The sequence below is a fragment of the Homarus americanus genome, unplaced genomic scaffold (assembly GCF_018991925.1).
Source record: "Homarus americanus isolate GMGI-L3 unplaced genomic scaffold, GMGI_Hamer_2.0 scaffold29779, whole genome shotgun sequence".
Classification (NCBI taxonomy): domain Eukaryota; kingdom Metazoa; phylum Arthropoda; class Malacostraca; order Decapoda; family Nephropidae; genus Homarus; species Homarus americanus.
Window position 1 is genome coordinate 152,501 of NW_024745810.1, and position 17,500 is coordinate 170,000.

Here is a 17,500-nt window from a genome sequence, read left to right on the forward strand (position 1 = left end):
GTAATATATATGTAATTAAGAACATTTTAATATCTTTTAATTAAGTGAGAAATTAAAGTACATTTTTAAACACAGTTAACATTTAATTACCTTCTTGACAATAGCAAAATTAAGTGTATGTAAATTTTCTGCTTAAGCTTTTCTACTTTAAGTTTTTCTATTTAAGTTTTTCTATTTAAGCTTTTCTATTAAATATTTTCTATTTAAGCTTTTCTGATTAAGCTTATTTTTTACAAGTTAAAATATAGGAAATGGTTAACATCGTATTTTTACAGGGCAATGCTCCGGTTAATTTATTTCAGGAGAATTTGTAAACGAAATAAAATGTAAGTGAGGTCAAAGTAATTCATTCTAGTTACATGTCACCACTCAGGCAGGAAGGCACTGGTTGGCACTGTTAACGCAACGGGACACGTAACTCAGTGCCATAGGTGTTATGAAGTGATGCTGACTGTGTCATTTTTATAATAAGCAAAATAAGCAACAGGCAAAAATACTTATTAACCAAAATATGCAGAAAAAAAATGCAATGGCTAAAATATGCAAGAAAAAAAATACGCAAGACGCAAAATACGCAAGAAGCAAAATACGCAAGAAGGAAAACAAGCGGAAAGGAAAATACCCAAGAAGCAATGTATGCAATCAGTAAAATATGTAATAAGAAAAATACGCAAAAATAAAATATACAACTAAAACAATACACCAAAGTAGCTCCGACGTACAAACATACAACATAAAGTTAAGTAGCTCCGACGTACACACATACAACATAAAGTTAAGTAGCTCTGACGTACACACATACAACGTAAAGTTAAGTAGCTCTGACGTACACACATACAACATAAAGTTAAGTAGCTCTGACGTACACACATACAACGTAAAGTTAAGTAGCTCTGACGTACACACATACAACGTAAAGTTAAGTAGCTCTGACGTACACACATACAACATAAAGTTAAGTAGCTCTGACGTACACACATACAACGTAAAGTTAAGTAGCTCCGATGTACACACATACAACGTAAAGTTAAGTAGCTCCGACGTACACACATACAACGCAAAGTTAAGTAGCTCCGACGTACACACATACAACGCAAAGTTAAGTAGCTCCGACGTACACACATACAACGTAAAGTTAAGTAGCTCCGACGTACACACATACAACGTAAAGGTAAGTAGCTCCGACATACACACATACAACGTAAAGTTGTAGCTCCGACACACACATACAACGTAAAGTTAAGTAGCTCCGACGTACACACACATACAACGTAAAGTTAAGTAAGCTCCGACGTACACACATACAACATAAAGTTAAGTAGCTCTGACGTACACACACATACAACGTAAAGTTAAGTAGCTCCGACGTACACAGACAACGTAAAGTTAGTAGCTCCGACGTGCACACATACAACGTAAAGTTAAGTATCTCCGACGTACACAAACAACGTAAAATAGCTCCGACGTACACAGACAACGTAAAGGTTAAGTAGCTCCGACGTACACAGACAACGTAAATTAAGTAGCTCCGACGTACACATACAACGTAAAGTTAAGTAGCCGACGTACACACATACAACGTAAAGTTAAGTAGCTCCGGCGTGCACACATACAACGTAAACTTAAGTAACTCTGACGTACGCAGACAACGCAAAGTTAAGTAGCTCTGACGTAAACACACATACAACGTAAAGTTAAGTAGCTCCGACGTACACAGACAACGTAAAGTTAAGTAGCTCTGACGTACACAGACAATGTAAAGTTAAGTAGCTCTGACGTACACAGACAACGTAAAGTAGCTCCGACGTACACACACATACAACGTCAAGTTAAGTAGCTCCGACGTACACACATACAACGTAAAGTTAAGTAGCTCCGACGTACAGCTCCGACGACAACGTAAAGTTAAGTAGCTCCGACGTACACACATACAACGTAAAGTTAAGTAGCTCCGACGTACACAGACAACGTAAAGTAGCTCCGACGTACACACACATACAACGTCAAGTTAAGTAGCTCCGACGTACACACATACAACGTAAAGTTAAGTAGCTCTGACGTACACACAGACAACGTAAAGTTAAGTAGCTCCGACGTACACATACAACGTAAAGTTAAGTAGCTCCGACGTACACACATACAACGTAAAGTAGCTCCGACGTACACACAGACAACGTCAAGTTAATGACCTCGTACGACGCAAAGTTAACATCAACAAGGACTTTAACACATACCTGAGGTGCGTTGAGTTACTGTCCCTCGAGGAGTTGTTAATTAACTTACCTGTAATATAAGATAACAGTAATTAACATGAGAATTAGAAGTAATGGATCACCTGAAGATTAACCCCCTAACTCATTTCACCTGAGGGCTAAGTGAGGTTAGGTTAGGTGACATAAACCTAAGGGGCTAATTTTTAGGTGATATTAAGTAACAGACAAACACACACTGAAGCAAAGACCTAAATTTACTTATATACGACATAAACATTTATATGTGACGTTACTTAACACTCTACACCTATATGTGACGTTACTTAACACTCTACACTTATATGTGACGTTACTTAACACACTACTCTTATATGTGACATTACTTAACACACTACACTTATATGTGACGTCACTTAACACTCTACACTTATATGTGACGTTACTTAACACACTACTCTTATATGTGACGTTACTTAACACACTACACTTATATGTGGTTACTTAACACTCTACACTTATATGTGACGTTACTTAACACACTACTTATATGTGACGTTACTTAACACACTACACTTATATGTGACGTTACTTAACACACTACTCTTATATGTGACGTTACTTAACACACTACTCTTATATGTGACGTTACTTAACACACTACTCTTATATGTGACGTTACTTAACACACTACACTTATATGTGACGTTACTTAACACACTACTCTTATATGTGACGTTACTTAACACACTACTCTTATATGTGACGTTACTTAACACTACACTTATATGTGACGTTACTTAACACACTACACTTATATGTGACGTTACTTAACACACTACACTTATATGTGACGTTACTTAACACACTACACTTATATGTGACGTTACTAACACACTACTGTGACGTTACTTAACACACTACTCTTATATGTGACGTTACTTAACACGCTACACTTATATGTGACGTTACTTAACACACTACTCTTATATGTGACGTTACTTAACACACTACTCTTATATGTGACGTTACTTAACACACTACACTTATATGTGACGTTACTTAACACACTACTCTTATATGTGACGTTACTTAACACGCTACACTTATATGTGACGTTACTTAACACACTACACTTATATGTGACGTTACTTTACACGTTACACACTACACTTATATGTGACGTTACTTAACACACTACACTTATATGTGACGTTACTTAACACACTACACTTATATGTGACGTTACTTAACACACTACTCTTATATGTGACGTTACTTAACACACTACTCTTATATGTGACGTTACTTAACACACTACACTTATATGTGACGTTACTTAACACACTATTATATGTGACGTTACTTAACACACTACTCTTATATGTGACGTTACTTAACACACTACTCTTATATGTAACGTTACCGAACACACTACACTTATATGTAACGTTACTTAACACACTACACTTATATGTGACATTACTTAACACACTACACTTATATGAGACGTTACTTAACACACAACACTTATATGAGACGTTACTTTAAATTTATAAACTACCTTATCTTGACAAACACACTTTAAAATTGACGTCACTACTTTACACTTAAGATACGTCACTACTTTATACTTAAGAGGCTATATCATACCTTATGCGTCTTAAATTGTAACGTCACCTTAACACGCGGGACTAAATTACGTCAGTACGTCACTCACGGCCTTTAAGAAATGGCGTCACTCCTTTACACACTAATAAGCTTTTATGACGTCACTTTTGCACACGACACTAATATAATCCGTCGCCATTTTGTACATATTTCAAGTGACGTCACGACTTTGCACACGACACTGATATTATGACGTCACACTTTGCACACGACACTATTATGACGTCACTTATACGACACTGATATTATGACGTCACTAATTTGCACATTTTGGTGATATTATGACGTCACACTTTGCACACGACACTAATATTATACAGTCAGTTTTTGCACACGGCACTAAGACGTTTACATAATCAGTATTCACTAGTTTATTCATATAAATATTCATCAGTGAGTCAGATGAAGTGAGTCAGTGAGTCAGGTGAGGTGAGGCAGAGAGTCAGTAGGGTGAATCATCATATTAACTTACCTTATACAGATGATAGGTGTTAATTCTTTCGTTGGTCCTTCATTTCTTTCACTTTTTCAAACGTTTTGGGACTCAAGCAATTTTCTTCACAAACACTTATTAAAAACACATTCACATAATAAAATCTTTCGTTAATGTTAAATTTCACTAGATATAAAAGTTTTTAACCTTATGTAAACATTAACACTGGCGACTTCAACGAACCATTTAAATCTCTCTTATTAAAGTCACTAACCTTTAATTTAACCCTATTAACACCTTAATAACAATTAACATTATCTTATTAGCACGTCATTAAGGGTAAGAGTGTTGTAGTTGTGTTTTTATAAAGGAAATATAGAGTTATTAAGGAGCGAGCGGGAACACGTGATGACGGTGGCTCACTGTAGCTCGTCAGGCATGAGGCGCCTGATGCTACCCGTCTTATCTTAATTAACCTCTTAAATACTATCCCTAAGGCGATATCTTTACTTCAGTGTGTTTTATATATTTTAATTAGAGTCTTAAATGTTTGTTTTTTCTGTAATAGGAGTTATCGTTTTGACGTAGAGAGAAATGATGGTGTTTATTTTGTTAGTTGCCTTTTAAAAAACTTGTCCTCCGACACCATGTGACGGGGCAGGCGCTACTAACTTAATGAATATAACAACAAATTAGACTACTGTTAATTTTAAAAACACAGCCAGTTGTTTTGGGGGGAAAATACAACTTAATGGTGAGTTGTTATTTTTTTTAATTGTGTGTGTCACGATATATCATGGTTGTTGTTGTTGTTAAGTTTTATTGTTCATAAGATACATGAACGATGGCAACGCTTACTTGAAAGCTGTTGCTTAGCAACCAGTTAAAGTCCAGTGTTGCCACCAAATGATCGTGTTATCTATTGACCATAACATTCCAATTTATCCGATATTTTTTTTGTTACTCTAATCCTATAATTGTAATTAAGGCAAGGTGTGTGAGTGTCTGGGGGTACTCTGGACAACTGGATATTGCCTTACAATGTATACTTAAGAAAATAGCGAACGTTTCTCTATGAGTTAAGCATCACGACCGTCGCCGGTGAATTAAGTGATGTAACTCTGGTTTGTCTTATATTGTGGCCAATATTATTGTTTCCTTTTGTCAGACGTGACAAGACCAATGTCTCACAGTCTTCTGGATGACCTGATATTGACTGATGTGGCAGAATTAAGAAACTACAAGAAATCTTCCCCCGTGTCTTGAAACAAGCGCTGTGTTGACCCCTGAAACCCATATACTGATGCACTTAACCTTCATTTTTTCAAGATTATTAAATATCTTCACAGTTCTTTTTGGCCACATATAGTAAGATGTGGTAAATACCTGGATATCGACAGACATTCCGGAATTAAGGAGATACAACAGAAATATGAACTCTCTTCAAACACGTTCTCGGCTGGCTTGTCTAATACGACGACGTATTTTACACTCATCCGCCTCTACCGCCGTGGACCTCCCCGTGTGTTGATGTTGTAGTCCACACCTTCCCTGGTCGTAAATCCACCCAACTGCGGTATATGCTCGAACTTAACTGCCTTGAGCAGATTAATGATGTCGCCTCCTCTCTTACGACCTCCCACCCTCCTATCCTCGTCTACTGTGATGGGTCTGTCACCACGCTGGGCAGCGCTGGGGCAGCTGTGTTGATTCCTGAGCGCCAGGCCCGCAGGAAAATCAGGGTCCACGACTGGGCCTCTTCCACTGATGCTGAAAGCATAGCCACACTCGCGGGCATTCATGAGGGGACGACCTATGCTCGCACTGAACGCCGAAACCTCCTTATAATCAGTGACAGCACTTCTGCGCTAGCGAGGCTCAAATTACCCTCCCCCTCCTCCCCTGCCGCCCAATACACCCTAGCCGCCGTTGCCGGGCTAGAACAAACTGATGACATCCGTGTCAAGTTTCTTTGGATCCCGTCACATATAGGAATAACTGCCTCTGACACTGTTGATCGACTTGCCAAAGAAGCGACACAAGAAGAAGATATTGAAGCCACTCTCGCCCTCTCCCTGAATCATCTCAAATCTCGCATACACGCCACACAACGAGAGGCATTCAATGAAAATTGGACACACCTGAAGCAACGGGGTAGCGTCACACTATGCCACTATGACGCTGTAACCGGTGACGACAACCGCCACTACAAAGAGTATCAATCCCTGACTCGATCTCAACAGATTATGTACATGAGACTGCGCCAAGGGTACAGGTACCTATGGGAGTACATTGGCAACCCTGAGCCTCACCGCACTGTTTGTAAACTTTGTGGTCAACCCGACTCTCACACCCTCTCTCACAACATCCTCACTTGCCCTATGACCTCCTCCTACAGGTCTCCAGCCGTTACCAACACCTCTTCCCTCCCTGACCAGATATCCCTCCTCCTAATCACAGGTCTGGCACTTGACATTATTAGGGACCTGCCACGCTTTGCCATAAACAGATGAAATGTACCGGGAACTTTCCCCCCACACACTCATCATTCTCTCACTTTATGTAACTTGCTGACAAAACCTATGACCCTTCAGGCTTCTACGCCCTTAATGCACGAGTCATAAAGGCAAGCATGAACTCCTCATGCTTCCCTGTTGGGCGCTGTAAACGCTTTTGCGCTTCACCTTGCACAGGATGTAAGGGGGTGCCCAATAAACTAGCCCCCTCGGATCTTGAATTTTGACGACGTATTTCCTGTTACATATAGCAAGGACAAGAATGCTTCAACGTTGATAATACAATACATACCTGCATCTGATTTTACCGTTGGTAGTAGTAGGGTTGGTACAGCCCTTGGAGACAGTGGTCTACTTGTTCTTGGTAACACTTTTAACTGCACTTTACTCTGTACTCAAGTCTATAATCACTTTCTCTTGAGTGGAGAGAACACACACGGGCAAATATGGTGTTTATTTTATCGAAGCACTTCTCGGCATTTATCCATTTATCACAAGTTTTCTCATCTCTGGGAAATCTGTAACACTTGATGTGGTCTGCTTGGGATTTGAGCATTGCTGGTGCACCCGTATATTGCACAAATAACCATAATTATTGATTCACTGGTCCCGGATGCAGACGCGTGCACACAGGGAGCTCGCCATATGAAACGTATTTACAAGTGACGTCACCGAGCTGTGCATTATGGGTAAAACAAGTGCCTGGCGAACTATCCTTACTAATATTTTATCCTTGGACGCAGCAACATTGGTGATAATAACTCTTTATTTTGTTTCTTTAAATGACCAGCTGATGTACTCAAGACACAGTTAGTAGATGTAAATGACCGTTTATTTTTTTTTTTTCACCTTAGTATTCTGCAGGAGACCTTAACTGTTCGTTGGTGTAACTATATACTAAAGTTGTTCAGTTAATTATACGGGTCAAGTTAAAGTTTCGTTAATGTTACTTAACTTTTCGTGTTTTAAATTGACATATAAAAGTGTGTGTATGTTAGAGGACGACTATTGTTTGAGATAATAGTAACATCAGGATGGTTGGCTATTTATGATGACTAACTTAATAACTTTCGAGTTGAACTTTTATTTATGTTTGTTTATTTGTGAAGAACTTTTGTGAGTATTTGGTAGATTAATTAATGTTATTGTATCACCTGAAAATTAACCACCTTAACGGTAACTTAGCCTAATCTAACATAATAAAATAACCTAATTAACATAACCTAGTGTAACCTAACTTAACCTAACCTAACCTAACCTAACCTAACCTAACCAAACAAACCCTAACCTAACCTACCCAACCTAACCTAACCAAACCTATAGTTGTGAATCGTTTTTAAGTACACAGTGTCCCTCATCCACGTGGGTATTGATCAGCTACCACTACAACCTCGGCGTCTGATTGGCTCTCTATTGTTCAACACTGTTCAATATTGTTCAGCTTTGCAAAACGACACACTCATCCCCTAGTGGCCAATCTGAGAACTTAAGGCTTATGGTAAACACGGTGATAGACTGACTGTGGTGGTGGTGGTGGTGAGTGGTGTTGGTGGTGAGTGGTGATGGTGGTGGTGGTGAGTGGTGTTGGTGGTGAGTGGTGATGGTGGTGGTGGTTGGAGATTGTTGGTAGTGATGGTGGTGGTGTTGGTGGTGAGTGGTGGTGGTGGTGGTGGTGGTGAACATAGTGGTAGTGATGGTGAGTGGTGTTGGTGGTGAGTGGTGGTGGTGGTGAACATAGTGGTAGTGGTGGTGAGTGGTGGAGGTGGTGGAGAAGAGTACAAGAGGCAGAAGAGGAAGAATGGAAGAGAGAAAGAGAGAGATATATGATAAAGAGACTTAGAGATAAACTACAAACGGTGGTATTGAAAGACAACAAATGTATCTCAAAGGCAGTGAGAGATAGGAGAGATATTTTGGAGGAGATATGAACCGGTGTGAGAGATGTAGCGAGACCTTTGAGACGATCGATGGTGTTGGCGGGAGACACAGCAGAGATATTTGGAGAGATACTGAGGAGTGGCTTGTTGGAGATGCTGGAGAGATACTGGTGTTGGAGAAGGTGGTGGAGAGATATTGGTGCTGGAGAAGGTGGTGGAGAGATATTGGTGTTGGAGAAGGTGGTGGATAGATATTGGTGTTGGAGATGTTGGAGAGATACTGGTGTTGGAGAAGGCGGTGGAGAGATATTGGTGTTGGAGATGTTGGAGAGATACTGGTGTTGGAGAAGGCGGTGAGAGATACTGGTGTTGGAGAAGGCGGTGGAGATATTGGTGTTGGAGATGATATTGGTGTTGGAGAAGGTGGTGGAGAGATATTGGTGTTGGAGATGCTGGAGAGCTGGTGTTGGAGAGATACTGGTGTTGGAGAAGGCGGTGGAGAGATATTGGTGATGGAGAAGGTGGTGGAGAGATGTGGTGTTGGAGAAGGTGGTGGAGAGATATTGGTGTTGGAGATGCTGGAGAGATACTGGTGTTGGAGAAGGCGGTGGTGAGATATTGGTGTTGGAGAAGGTGGTGGTGAGATATTGGTGTTGGAAGGTGGTGGTGAGATATTGGTGTTGGAGAAGGTGGTGGAGAGATATTGGTGTTGGAGAAGGTGGTGGTGAGATATTGGTGTTGGAGAAGGTGTGAGAGATATTGGTGTTGGAGGTGGTGGAGATATTGGTGTTGGAGAAGGTGGTGGAGAGATATTATTGGTGTTGGAGAAGGCGGTGGTGAGATATTGGTGTTGGAGAAGGTGGTGGGAATATTGGTGTTGGAGAAGGTGGTGGAGATATTGGTGTTGGAGAAGGTGTTGGAGAAGGCGGTGGAGAGATACTGGTGTTGGAGAAGGCGGTGGAGAGATATTGGTGTTGGAGAAGGTGGTGGATAGATATAGTGGTTGAAGGAGATGGAGAAGAGAGAATGAATAAGAGATGAAAAAAGTCTCTCTCAATCAGGACTTGAGAGAGAGAGAGAGAGAGAGAGAGAGAGAGAGAGAGAGAGAGAGAGAGTGAGAGAACACATGTTTTCCTTGGGTCCAGAGGAGATTGGAAGAGATATCGACACATTGGACGAGGGGATTTGATTCGCTGGAAAAGGATTGAGTGAATCCCATCGTGTAAGAGGCGGAGAGGGAAGGCAGGAGGGAGGGATTGATACATTAAGTGACATGAGTGAAAACCTTGAACCACACACACACACACACACACACACACACACACACACACACACACACACACACATTACTCAGTATGATGTTTGTGTTTTATATGAATTTATATTCTCGTATTCAAACATAAAAGCTTTTAAGTGTTTGGTTCACATGCAGTGCAATATTTTTGACAAACTTTTTATCACCTGTCATACACCACCTGTCATGCACCACCTGTCATGCATCACCTGTCATACACCACATGTCATGCACCACCTGTCATGTACCACTTGTCATGCACCACCTGTCATGCACCACCTATCATACACCACCTATCATACACCACCTATCACACCACCTATCATACACCACCTGTCATACACACCTATCATACACCACCTATCATGCACCACCTATCATACACCACCTATCACACACCACTATCATACACCACCTGTCATACACCACCTATCACACACCACCTATCATACACCACCTGTCATACACTACCTATCATACACCACCTATCATGCACCACCTATCATACACCACCTATCACACACCACCTATCATACCACATGTCATACCTACACATGTCATGCACCACGCCACCACATGTCATCACCACCTGTCATGTACCACTGTCATGCACCACCTGTCATGCACCACCTATCATACACCTACCACTTTTACTATCATACACCACCTATCATACACCACCTATCATACACCACCTATCATACACCACCTATCATACACCACCTATCATACACCACCTATCATACACCACCTATCATACACCACCTATTATACACCACCTATCATACACCACCTATCATACACCACCTATCATACACCACCTATCATACACCACCTATCATGCACCACCTATCATACACCACCTATCATACACCAACTATCATACACCACCTATCATACACCACCTATCATGCACCACCTACCATGTGCCCCCACTCGCTATCATGAAAATAAGATACCAAATTGACATAATTCTCTTCATAGGATAACAACCGCCACAACAGGCTATCTGCTTGATATATTAGATAGCGGGTAAGGCAATAAATGGTGCAGTGGCTAAGTTAATACAGTACTCACTTCTTGCCCTAAGTGTCATTGGTTCTTAACAGTGCAGGTGTGTTCAGCTCAGGTAGGGATAGGTAGAAGCAGATGGGGGTAGGATGAACGATGTAGGGAAGGTAGATGCAGGTAGAGGCAGGTAGGAACAGGTAGATGCAGGTCATTACTAGATGAGGGAAGACATACATACATACATGCATACATACATACATACATACATACATACATACATACATACATACATACATGCATACATACATACATGCATACAGACCAAGTTAGAGTCAAAATATGAGTGTGTGTTTGTTTAAATGTCAAAGGCTCATTCAGAGTTAATAAGAGGCGAAATAATAAGTGATTTCCAGAGTTGATTAATTTCACAGGTGACTGATACAGGTGAGGGAGAACTCATCAATTACCTGCCTCTCTCACGCCCAGGTGTTGTCCAGAGATTAATAAGGAATAATCTCTCTCTCTCTCTCTCTCTCTCTCTCTCTCTCTCTCTCTCTCTCTCTCTCTCTCTCTCTCTCTTTCTTTCTCTGTCTGTCTGTCTGTCTGTCAGTTGGATTTTTTCTGTCTATATTTCTATTTTTCTTTCTTTATCTATCTATCTATCTATCTATCTATCTATCTATCTATCTATCTATCTATCTATCTACATCCAGGTCCCGGTGGCATAGTGGTAAGCGTGTCGGTATATCTGTCTACTGACCCGTGTTCGATCCCAGGCCACAACGACCCTCCCCCCCTCCCCCTGACAGTTATGGTACACTTCCTGCACTAACACGGTACATCTCCAGTAACACGGTACACCACTATTAACACGGTACACCACCATTAGCACGGTACACCACCATTAACACGGTGCACCTCCAATAACACGGTACACCTCAATAACACGGTACACCACCATTAACACGGTACACCACCATTGACACGGTACACCTCAATAACACGGTACACCTCAATAACACTGTACCACCATTAACACGGTGCACCTCCATAACACGGTACACCTCCACTAAAACGGTACACCTCCAATAACACGGTACACCACCATTAACACGGTACACCACCATTAACACGGTACACCTCCACTAAAACGGTACACCTCCACAACACGGTACACCTCCAATAACACGGTACACCACCATTAACACGGTACACCACTATTAACACGGTACACCACTAATAACAGGGTGCACCACCATTAACACGGTACACCACCATTAACACGGTACCACCATTAACGTTACACCTCCAATAACACGGTACACCTCCACTAAAACGGTACACCGCCAATAACACGGTACACCTCCACTAAAACGGTACACCTCCAATAACACGGTACACCTCAATAACACGGTAAACCTCAATAACACGGTACACCACCATTAACACGGTACACCACCATTAACACGGTACACCACCATTAACACGGTACACCACTATTAACACGGTACACCACTAACACGGTGAGAGCCAATGTGTACCGTTGTGTCTGTTCAATTATCGCTCACAGGTTGTGGGTGTGTGACTGGTGTGTGCGTGACTGTGTGTGTGGTGTGGTGTGTGTGTGTGTGTGACTGTGTTTGTGTGAGCTGTGTGTGTGTGATTGTGTGTGTGTGTGTGACTGTGTGTGTGACTGTGTGTGTGACTGTGTGTGTGTGACTGTGTGTGTGTGACTGCGTGTGTGTGACTGTGTTTGTGTTGACTGTGTGTGACTGTGTGTGTGGCTGTGTGTGTGTGACTGTGTGTGTGTGGCTGTGTGTGGCTGTGTGTGTGTGTGACTGTGTGTGTGACTGCGTGTGTGTGACTGTGTTTGTGTGACTGTGTGTGTGACTGTGTGTGTGTGACTGTGTGTGTGCGTGACTGTGTGTGTTCTTAATGTTGACTTGCCGTGTTATTCTTGCGTATTGATCCTCGTCATCTGTCTGCCACCTCCCGTGTCTCTTGTACGTGTCAGTTTTACGTAAATTATCTTCTTCTTCCTCTTCTTCTTCCTCTTCTTCTTGTTGTTGTTGTTGTTCCTCTTCTTCTTGCTGTTGTTGTTCCTCTTCTTCTTGCTGTTGTTGTTCCTCTTCTTCTTGCTGTTGTTGTTCCTCTTCTTCTTGCTGTTGTTGTTCCTCTTCTTCTTGCTGTTGTTGTTCCTCTTCTTCTTGCTGTTGTTGTTCCTCTTCTTCTTACTGTTGTTGTTCCTCTTCTTCTTGCTGTTGTTGTTCCTCTTCTTCTTGTTGTTGTTGTTCCTCTTCTTCTTGCTGTTGTTGTTCCTCTTCTTCTTGCTGTTGTTGTTCCTCTTCTTCTTGCTGTTGTTGTTCCTCTTCTTCTTGCTGTTGTTGTTCCTCTTCTTGGTGTTTGTTGTTGTTCCTCTTCTTCTTGCTGTTGTTGTTCCTCTTCTTCTTGCTGTTGTTGTTCCTCTTCTTCTTGCTGTTGTTGTTCCTCTTCTTCTTGGTGTTGTTCCTCTTCTTCTTGCTGTTGTTGTTCCTCTTCTTCTTGCTGTTGTTGTTCCTCTTCTTCTTGCTGTTGTTCCTCTTCTTCTTGCTGTTGTTGTTCCTCTTCTTGGTGTTGTTGTTGTTCCTCTTCTTCTTGGTGTTGTTGTTCCTCTTCTTCTTGGTGTTGTTGTTGTTCCTCTTCTTCTTGCTGTTGTTGTTCCTCTTCTTCTTGTTGTTGTTGTTCCTCTTCTTCTTGCTGTTGTTGTTCCTCTTCTTCTTGGTGTTGTTGTTCCTCTTCTTCTTGCTGTTGTTGTTCCTCTTCTTCTTGCTGTTGTTGTTCCTCTTCTTCTTGCTGTTGTTGTTCCTCTTCTTCTTGCTGTTGTTGTTCCTCTTCTTCTTGGTGTTGTTGTTCCTCTTCTTCTTGCTGTTGTTGTTCCTCTTCTTCTTGGTGTTGTTGTTCCTCTTCTTCTTGGTGTTGTTGTTCCTCTTCTTCTTGCTGTTGTTGTTCCTCTTCTTCTTGCTGTTGTTGTTCCTCTTCTTCTTACTGTTGTTGTTCCTCTTCTTCTTGCTGTTTGTTGTTCCTCTTCTTCTTGCTGTTGTTGTTCCTCTTCTTCTTGCTGTTGTTGTTCCTCTTCTTCTTGCTGTTGTTGTTTGTCTTTTTCTTGCTGTTGTTGTTTGTCTTATTATCACCATTAATACCACCATTACTATCACCACCATTAATATCACCATTAATACCACCATTACTATCACCACCATTATTATCACCATTAATACCACCATTACTATCTCCACCATTATTATCACCATTAATATCACCATTACTATCACCACCATTATTATCACCATTATTACCACCATTACTATCACCACCATTATTATCACTATTAATACCACCATTACTATCACCACCATTAATACCACCATTATTATCACCATTACTATCACCACCATTATTATCACCATTAATACCCATTACTATCACCACCATTAATACCACCATTACTATCACCACCATTATTATCACCATTAATATCACCATATATCACCACCAATACTATCACCATAAAATATTTCCCTATAAATATTTCGTAGTAAAATGTGAACGATTTAGCATAAGGTGTTAATTTAGTGAGTGTCAGTCGACGGGTTAGGTTTTAATTAGTGTTTCAAATCGCGCTTTTAATTCACAATAACAGAATATTTTTGACTGAATTATTTATTGAAATTATTTATTAACTTTTTCTTGTTTGGGTAGAGAGAGAGAGAGAGAGAGTCATTTTTATTTCGTATATTGGTTTTAATAGTATGTATGTGTGTGTGTGTGTGTATGTGTGTATGTGTGTGTGTGTGTGTTTGTGTGTGTGTGTGTGTGTGTGTGTGTGTATGTGCTCGTTTTATCATAACAGGTCGATAGATAATTACCGACGCTGTAATCGTCCGAACCCACGATAGACAATTGATTAATTTACGATAGACAAACACACGATCGGCACTGGTTCTAATCTGCTCCAGGTAGATGAAGGTAGATTAGCAAAGGGTCAAGGTAGATTGAGGTCGATTGAGGTAGACTATCAAAGGGTCATGGTAGATGAGGGTAGTGAGGTAGATAAGGTAGATTGAGGTAGATTGAGGTAGATTAAGGTAGATTGAGGTAGATTAAGGTAGATTGAGGTAGATTGAGGTAGATTAAGGTAGATCGAGGTAGATGAGGGTAGATTGAGATAGATTAAGGTAGATTGAGGTAGATTAAGGTAGATTGAGGTAGATTAAGGTAGATTGAGGTAGATTGAGGTAGATTTAGGTAGATTGAGGTATATGAGGTAGATGAGGTAGATTAAGGTTGATTAAGGTAGATTGAGGTAGATTAAGGTTGATTAAGGTAGATTGAGGTAGATTAAGGTAGATTGAGGTAGATGAGGTAGATTGAGATAGATTAAGGTAGATTGAGGTAGATTAAGGTAGATTGAGGTAGATTAAGGTAGATTGATGTAGATTAAGGTAGATTAAGGTAGATTGAGGTAGAATAAGGTAGATTGAGGTAGATTAAGGTAGATTGAGGTAGATTAAGGTAGATTGATGTAGATTAAGGTAGATTAAGGTAGATTAAGGTAGATTAAGGTAGACTACAATGGATCAAAAGTTTAGTCGTAAGCGTCAGGGAATTTCGTGAACAGTTTTAGCTTCCCCCAAGTTCAACGGCCACAGCTGATCCTGACCAGCTTAAAAGCTCTCTCTCATTCAAGCTTTTTCTCTTTCTCTTTCTCTCTCTCTTTTTTCTTTCTTTCTTTCTTTTTATTTTTTCTCTCCTTACTTTTTAACTTTCTTTCTTTTTAGCTTTATATCATTTTCCTGGGTTTTTATCCCTTTCTTTCTTTCTTTCTTTCTTTCTTTCTCTATCTCTCTTATGTTTTTCTACACGTATTAAATTTAGGTGCCTATTAGAACTGGAACCAAATGGCACTGTGGTCCATTAGAACTAGGGGACCCAATTAACCAAACATACATAACCATTCACACCACCTATAAAGACAGGGGCCTATTAGACATGGGGCCAATTAGAACTGGGGCCCATTAGAACTGGGGCCCATTAGAACTGGGGCCCATTAGAACTGGGGCCCATTAGAACTGGGGCCCTATATAACTCAGATAATAACAAGCGATGTATTTCTACCCTTACAGAGACAATAATAATAAGATAAATAAAGACAATGAATAAGAGATAAAACTTGATAATTGAAGAAAATAAGTGAAATATGAATGGACTTGATAAATGAAGAAAGTGAAGAAAGATAAAAAAATTGATAATTGAAGGTAATAAAGAGAAATGTAACGGAACTTGATAAATGAAGAGAGTAAAGAAAGGTGTGAAATTAGGTAATTGAAGCAAAAGTGAAGCAATAAATGATAAAATTTGATAAATGAAGATAAGTGAAGTAACAAGTGTTTATAAGTGGTAATCCGATTAACAATGGTACTTTATAAGTTAACTGTGATTGTAAGTGCAGGATTAAAGTGAGATACGGAATTATAAGTGTATAGAAAAATTAACACTGCAGTTAAGTAAGTGTCATTGTAGGTCAGTTAAGTGCTTCTAAGTGATGGGTAGTGTTTATAAGTTCTTCGAAGTCAGAGCCTATAAGTAATGAACAGTTTTTCTAAGTACTTGTAAGTGTTCATAATATGTACATAATGAACAGTTTTATAAGTCATTGTAAGTTTTCACAAATACCAGGTCACTATGTACTAGGCATAAGCACTGGCACCATTCCCAGGTCACTATGTACTAGGCATAATCACTGGCACCATTCCCAGGTCACTATGTACTAGGCATAATAACTGGCACCATTCCCAGGTCACTATGTACTAGGCATAATAACTGGAACCATTCCCAGGTCACTATGTACTAGGCATAATAACTGGCACCATTCCCAGGTCACTATGTACTAGGCATAATAACTGGCACCATTCCCAGGTCACTATGTACTAGGCATAATTACTGGCACCATTCCCAGGTCACTATGTACTAGGCATAATAACTGGCACCATTCCCAGGTCACTATGTACTAGGCATAATTACTGGCACCATTCCCAGGTCACTATGTACTAGGCATAATAACTGAACCATTCCCAGGTCACTATGGGTATTCAGCATAATCACCGGCAACTATTCCCAGGTCACTATGTACCAGGCATAACTGAACCATTCCCAGGTCACTATGTACCAGGCATAATCACTGGCACCATTCCCAGGTCACTATGTACTCAGGCATAACAACCGGCACCATCATTCCCAGGTCACTATACTAGGCATAATAACTGGCACCATTCCCAGGTCACTATGTACTAGGCATAATAACTGGCACCATTCCCAGGTCACTATGTACTAGGCATAATAACTGGCACCATTCCCAGGTCACTATGTACTAGGCATAATAACTGGCACCATTCCCAGGTCACTATGTACTAGGCATAATAACTGGCACCATTCCCAGGTCACTATGTACT

At 40.5% G+C, this 17,500-nt stretch overlaps 1 protein-coding gene across 4 annotated transcripts in view; it reads left to right on the forward strand.

Annotated features, from left to right (window-relative positions):
• The window catches only part of LOC121878811 (zwei Ig domain protein zig-8-like), a 38,358-nt gene that overhangs the window by 6,451 nt on the left and 14,407 nt on the right, over positions 1-17,500 (forward strand). For 2 of the 4 annotated variants that reach the window (XM_042385231.1, XM_042385232.1), the window contains exon 3: positions 16,175-16,555. The exons of 1 other annotated variant lie outside the window; for it this stretch is intronic. The gene's annotated coding sequence lies outside the window, so the exon portion shown is untranslated. Of the gene's footprint in view, positions 1-16,174; positions 16,556-17,302 lie in introns of those variants that run through there. One more of the 4 variants, XM_042385233.1, reaches the window with a different exon arrangement.